The sequence below is a fragment of the Lactuca virosa genome, chromosome 5 (genome assembly GCF_052849685.1).
Source record: "Lactuca virosa cultivar CGN04683 chromosome 5, Lactuca_virosa_CGN04683_v6, whole genome shotgun sequence".
Classification (NCBI taxonomy): Eukaryota; Viridiplantae; Streptophyta; class Magnoliopsida; order Asterales; family Asteraceae; genus Lactuca; species Lactuca virosa.
In genome coordinates this window covers 272,249,761-272,256,931 of record NC_136430.1, presented here as the reverse complement: position 1 = coordinate 272,256,931, position 7,171 = coordinate 272,249,761, and the positions used below count along the sequence as shown (strand labels likewise).

General features: G+C 32.9%; 1 long non-coding RNA gene across 2 annotated transcripts; it reads right to left on the bottom strand.

Annotated features, from left to right (window-relative positions):
• Nucleotides 1–2,189: 2,189 nt before the first annotated feature.
• On the bottom strand, nucleotides 2,190–3,324 carry LOC145117249 (uncharacterized). Of its 2 annotated transcripts, none has more exons than XR_013712575.1 (2): nucleotides 3,019–3,324; nucleotides 2,190–2,573 (listed from the first exon to the last, which is right to left on the bottom strand). It is a non-coding gene; the product is annotated as an uncharacterized LOC145117249 (long non-coding RNA). The 2 variants fall into 2 exon arrangements; XR_013712576.1 differs by having other exon boundaries at nucleotides 2,190–2,530.
• Nucleotides 3,325–7,171: the final 3,847 nt, after the last annotated feature.

Sequence of the window (7,171 nt, the reverse complement as noted above, 5' to 3'; positions counted from 1 at the left end):
GAATTTGAGTAAGTGTCATATCACCTAACGATCTTCCACTTGAAGCATTTACCAATCCTCACTCTATAAAAGTTTGTCCTTCACAAACACATTGATATAATTGATGATCATTGATTATGTGTTGAGGGCATCGTACTCACAACCTTTTGAGGCGCTCTTAATAAATGTGTAAAGATTATCATTTTCCTTATTCGATACCAAGAATTTCACAGCGAAGGCTCGAAGCTCATGCTTTCAGAACACATTTTTCTAGGAATAATTTCGTGGTTTTGTTCTAGGTATTATGAAGCCGGGAGGAAGATCATATAACAATTCTTTGTTCGAATCTTGTATTGAGCGGTGGAATGCGCTTAACTTTATCTGATCTTCTGTAACAACGTGTGGTTTTATATAAAAAAGAACAACATGAAATTCCTTGAGGAATTCGTGAGGGTCTTCATTTTAACCCTTCAGAAGGTTGGAAGAAGGTGATTTATCCTTGATTTGATCTTAAAATCTAGACACCAGGAAAGTTGATACAAAGAGGTTGTTGAGTAACCTCTCAGTTTGCCAACCATATTAGTGTTTTCTCTTTATTATCTCTTATGATTGTGGTGGTCGTGGAAGATTTAGAAGCAAAATCGAAATATTTTAGTTTTTATATTTTATGGATGATCATGAGTAAGGTTTCTTTGCACTATGAATGGTTGATGATGGCTGTGTTTTTGGGAAAAATTCAAAAGTGGGTCCGCGTTCGTTCTATAAGGGACTGTCTTGTGGAGTGGTGATTTTTGGCAGTGAGGAGGGTGTTGGAGTTAAGGAATATGTTTGTTGCTACTGAAGCTTTGCTTGCTTCTTAAGCTTTTGTGGTTTTCTCACTTTCTAGGTCGAATACTAGGGTACTTGTACATAAATAGCGTAAAAACTATTAAGAATATTGTGTCCTTGTCAAGGGCGCTAGTTGGTTAGGTGCTTCAAACCAAAACAAATAAATTTCACTACTTGGTTTCAATAAAGGCTAACACACGGAAGCATGGTCGAATCTGCAAAGACACAACCTAAAAGTCAATCCATCTGCTGCGACTCTTCTAAATGCAATTAGTCTATATATGATTTTTATAATGAGTTTTTTCTGATTCGGCACTAAAAACTACAAATAAGCTCTAACAAATTCTTTTTTTTACCAAATTCATTAACCAATACAAGCTCTTTGAGTTAATCCTAACTTTTTACTAACTTAATAAAATAAGTTCTTAATTAAATCAGAAAATATCATTTAGATATGGGTAAAATTTCCAACAATATTCAATCCTTCTCACATACTCAAAAGCATAAAAATATGTGATTTTTAGTTTATGTCAAAAATAAAATTCAACACATAACCAATATGGTACTTGTTACTTATTACAAGTTGATTAAAACAGTCACAGATTTTAACAAGTCAACTAGATTGATGTAATCCTAATTTAGGTGATCAGTCTGAATGAAACTTAAAATCAAACATTTATGAACTACAAAAACTGAAAGTAGTCGATACAAACACAAAATAAAAAACCATATCTAATGAATAATTACCTAAAAAGTCAAAATCTTTGCAAAACTAAAAACTAGGGCTTAGCCAAAATGGCTAAAAAGAACTAAAATTGTAAAAATTAATATTGTGAAGTAAATACAAAAAAACTAAACTAACTGGTTGAGTCGTGATCTTCATATCTCATAAATCACCTTAAAACGTTAGAAACGACCGTAAATCGTGTGGAAAATCTTTGGACCTGATTAGATATGTAAGTAATATGAGGTATTTATAGGAAATTGTTTGTGTCGGATTAGGATTTTGGGGTTTAAATGGTCATGTTCCCCCAAAAAAAAAAGACACGTTTGCGAAAAAAATCGAAAATAGTTTGGATAACTTTTAGGTGTTGTTTGTTTTTTAAGAGGTAAAATGTCTGCAGTCTGCGGACCACCTCTGCAGACATCTGCAAAAGAAGAGGTGGACCAAATGTCTGCTGTCTGCAACAAGAAGACTGTTTGTTTTTTAAGATCTGCAACTGAACTAAAATTTAAATAAATTAATTTTTTAAATTTAAAAGACTTTTTCAACAATAAAATTAAACAATTCTTATTTTAGTTCATTTAATCTATAATCATATAACTAAATTTCAATGTTAATAAATCACTTCCAAATTATCTGATAAAAAATATATGCAAGATACACAAAAATAACAGCCCTTAAGATCATAGTGTTTATAATCATCCAAATATACGTATTGTCACTTGCAATAAACTTCCATTTACATCAAAAACTATACAAATGTCCTAATTATATATGTACAACCCGTATTTGTTATTGAAATGTTAAAACTTATAAACATTTAATTAAAAGACTATCAAATTACAACAAACTATCAACAACAATATTTTCCATTTCACTTGCAAACTAATCACATGAAGAACATCTTAATCCTAACTTCAAACTCCCTCAAGCAAGTTATTAAAACAATACTTGCATAACAAAAGCCATATAAAACACATTAATCTTCTCCACTTCCTCCTGCAAAGTGGGTAAACTTGAGACTCCATTACGTTGAATTGAACTATAATCAATAAAACAATATTTCCAAGATGTAATGTTCATATAGACATTTTATCAAACACTTGGTGGGTATGGTTATGTGATTTAAAAAGACCAAAATGATTTCAGCAAAAAAACGTCAAAACCCCCACCTAAAACACACAATTAACAATAAATTCCAACAGCCATATAGATTCATCAAATTTGAATAACATTTCAAATATCAGAAAATGTAAACATCAGGTCATATTCAACAAATATATGCATTTGATTTCAGCAAAAGTAAACATCATATCAATTTCAACAAATGTAAGTATTTAATTTCATATTTCTAATGTTTGAACAACAAACCTTAGAAGAGAAAACATGTATTTTCAGCAAATGCATCCGATTTTTATACATATCAGTTTTCAGAAGTGATTTCAAGAGAACATCTGATTTTCTAAATAGAAAAAGAACATACATACCTGCATGGAACAGAAGATGGTGACGACATGCTGAGCGACGTTGACGTCGGATATGGTGAGCAGGTGTCGGAGTCGACGAGTAGATATAAAAGGAGGTATAATCTTGTTTTCGTTTTCAGGGGGAAATCCGACGGTTCAAATCTTCAAAGTGCTTCTGATTGTACATCGGACAAGAGGAATACGGCCGTGCTGGGCGACACGAGGAGGAGATGGGAAGTTGAAGAAGACCGGTGGTGGAAGGAGGCATCGATGGTGACTATCGATGTTGGAGGCTGTGATAAAAGAAACAAAAAAAGCAAGCGTACATTTTTTGTTTAAAATAAATGGATAAATGGACCCAAGATCTTAGAAGACATTGATCTATCTATGTGCCAAGAAGACCTCGCGCAGACGTTTTTAAGTTTATGCACTTCCAAAAAACAAACAGTCTGCGATGGCATAGACCACGCGCAGCTAGGAGTGGTCACGCAGATCTGCAGACAAAAAACAAACAGCACCTTAATGTAGTAGAATGCTATTTTTGGCATCGAAAAAAACAAGATCATGTTTTTTAGTTGAGGTTCACCAAATGATTTTTCGGCTCAAAAAAATGTTTCAGGACAAAATACACGATCCCAATACAAAAACACGATTGTGTAAATACTTTGTAGATTTTTCAACAACATATTTTGGTCCATAACATATTCGGGAGAGTTAGACAATCATGTAAATATATTTTTGCACAAATTAGACTTACTTTCTTTAGTTTCAACTACTTTATTCTAAGTTCTAGCTTCCTTAAGTGTTTCAGCTCCAATAAGTTCCAAATATGCTCCAAGTCACGTCCAAAAGCATCCAAAATACTGCTCCACTTCAAAATACCTAAAATAGACATGAAAAATTAGTAGTTCGGGAATTTTAGTGAAAAACATGATTTGCCCGGTTATTATACTGCAACAGACATAAATGAATAAAATATGATGCAAACTACAACTAAAAACTAATAGAAAAGATGCATAAAATTACATCTATCAACCTTCATCATTAAAATTTTCAAATTCAAGCTCCAAGTCAATATTCATCTCACCAAAGCTACTTGATTTTTCACTAAAACCACTATCTTGAGTGTTTCGTAGATTGGTTTTTCCGCTTTTCTCTTGTAACGACTAAACTAATCATTAAGAGTTTTAGTCATCAATCCCAATATCTTTTTGTTTTTTCTAAAAATGCATACCATAGATCATTTGAATACAATAATTGATGTATTGAAGCATGTTGCGTGGATCCAAAACAACTGCAACATTCAATAGAATGTCATATTATCTACACTTCCCTATCTAACACCCCATTCTCAACTTACAATATAATTTAGTACAAAAGTCTATTTACAAAATTCAGAGTGTAAATACACTACGGTTTAGCCAATGTTCCATACAAAAGTTTTAGTAGACAAAAATATGAATACGTGGATATAAACAGTATCGAAAATGGAGCTCGTATGAGAAGTTATGAATTTTGGAAGATCATTTCATTATATAAATATCAAATATGTTTATATGAAATGAAAAGGAAATATATTACGTTTTAGCAAAGGTATCCTAAATGAGAGTCGTAGTACCTGTAACTACGAATTCATATATATATAAAGAACTTCAAAAACAGAGTTCATATGAAAAAGTTATGATTTTTTGAAGAGACAAAGTGTCCAGTCTTACGAAACTGGGGATATAAACAATGTCGAAAATGGAGTTCGTATTAGAAAGTTACAATTTATTAAAGAAAACGTGAAAATAGCTGGCAGGGACGCATGGCAACACCAGATCTACGCTTCCCACCAACTACAAGAAACGTGGCTGCACCAGTCTCCATCCAACCTAACAACCATAAAGTGTGTTGCGCTTATAGAGGGGTGCGACACGCCCTCTAGAGCAACCTGTAAATAGAGGCTAGCCCTCCTCGTTTATTTCACAATTCTCTCTCGGGAATTTGTCTATCACCCTCGAGTATTATGGTCCCTCTTGACTCGACTTCTAATTATGTAGTTTCAGTAATATCAATAGAGGTTTCGGAAGGATATAAGAAATAAGGGTCAAATTTATGCTCGCGGATATTTAAACTTCTACAATTCAAGTAAGTTATATGTACTCATATATATACGTCTTATTATGGTCATAATCATTATAATAAACGTATGAGTAGTAGATTAATCATTAATCCCAGTTATTATACTGTTTGATCTACTTATGGATGTAGTGTCTAGGATAGACACATTGGCTTGGCTGTTGGATTTCATAAAATCTATATGTAGAAATAATTCTGCCTCCCGACTTTCTTAACTGGCTAATCCTTATTTAATAAACATTTAGTGTTATTGGGATTGGTAAAGGATCTAGTTATTAGTTACCACATTTTCCTAGATATTGACCAGTTATAGTATTATGGGTTAATTAATACTTGTTAGGCGTGTTGCTCTCTAGTTGGATCGCTAGTTGGATAGCTGATAATCGTCTGAGTAATTATCCAAGTGAGTTTTCTCAATATACTTTATACTACGATATATATATATATATATATATATATATATATATATATATATATATTATTGTGTGCTAGGATGCGGTTAGGCTATAATATGTTGTTAGACAGTAATATTATGTGAGACTAGTAGACTTGTTAGTCTGGTACTTGTATTGATTTTTGTTTATATATATAAGTCAATATGTTATGATAAGGTCTGAGGCATTCCAACTTTACGAGGAAGGCCAAGAGATAATCAAGGTTTGACTGTACATGCACATCGGCGTCATGTTTCAGTTTTTGCATGTTCTACTTATACTCTAATTTGAATAGTTAGGCTATTTATTGACAATGATTGACTAAAAAGGGATTTCTATATTACGGTTGGGTACAAGTATTATCGATATATTCTCCTTTAAAAATGAAAAATTTATGTTTAAAATTGAGACGTTACAAGTTGGTATTAGAGCTCTTGTTTGAGGGATATTGTTACACCCCAAAACCGAGAACGGCGGAAACGTTCTGTGGCGGAGGACGTCATGTAATGTATCACAACAATGTAAAGTAGTAAACAAGCAACAACATAATCCATTGCATTAATAGTATAATTTTAATTACAAGTGTGTTCTTTCATAATATACAACAATAAAATGAATAATCAGAATAAGACGAGTCTTGACTGCTCCGTCTTCGCAAACTGGGTCGTCGTACCTGTCTATTAGTGACTTGAGAATACAAGTTATTTTGAAAGCGAGTATCAGCCAAAAAGCTGGTGAATTCATAAGTATTAATGTGTCTTTGATTTGTAAAACTTGTAATGAAAGTCTTTGACATTGTTTTGAAAGAAAGTCGTATAAGTATGAAAATGTTTGTAAGTAATGAAAAGCGTTTGAACAACCCTAGAAATCCCTATGATCCCTATAAAAGAAGTCTTCTACCAAGACCCTACTGTTTTGAAAGTAGTCTTCTACCAAGACCCTACTGTTTTGAAAGTACGCATCTCTGTAAATGTGATGGTTTTTCCCTGTTTAACTATTAGTATAAAACTATAGAATACCTCATCGTTTATGTGTATGAGTCACAATATAAAGGTAATAAGGAAAATAGTTATCTATCTCAAATATATCCTACCTCGTCGTTTATGTGAATGTGTCACAAAGTAAAGGAAGAAAATAATATAATAACTTAAGTACTATCCTTTTGCACTAGGATAACTAACAGTGTTAACTTAAGACATCCGTAGATGTACATTTACCTCTGTTGCTAACAGTTGGGTATAGGAATAGTTAGTCCCTTAAAGTATACCTGTAATGGTATCAACCTAAGACATCCGTAGATGTGCATTACGTCTGTTGCTAACAGTTGGGTGCCGGAATGGTTAGTCCCGTCTAGTAAGTAAGTAGTCTTCTCACGAGACCCGTTGTAAGTAAGTAATAATATGATTGGTAGTCCCTATTCTACATTTGGGACTAAAGGTGACTTCCGCAACGAATCGCTAGGTCGAAATCCATATTTATTACCAAATCATATATCTAAGCCCAAACTATACCTATAATAGCTCACTAGGGATATATGAACGTATACCTTTGCTACCTAAAGGTACTGAACCGACTGATCAGAACTATTATGTCCGTATATGTACACATGATATATAACT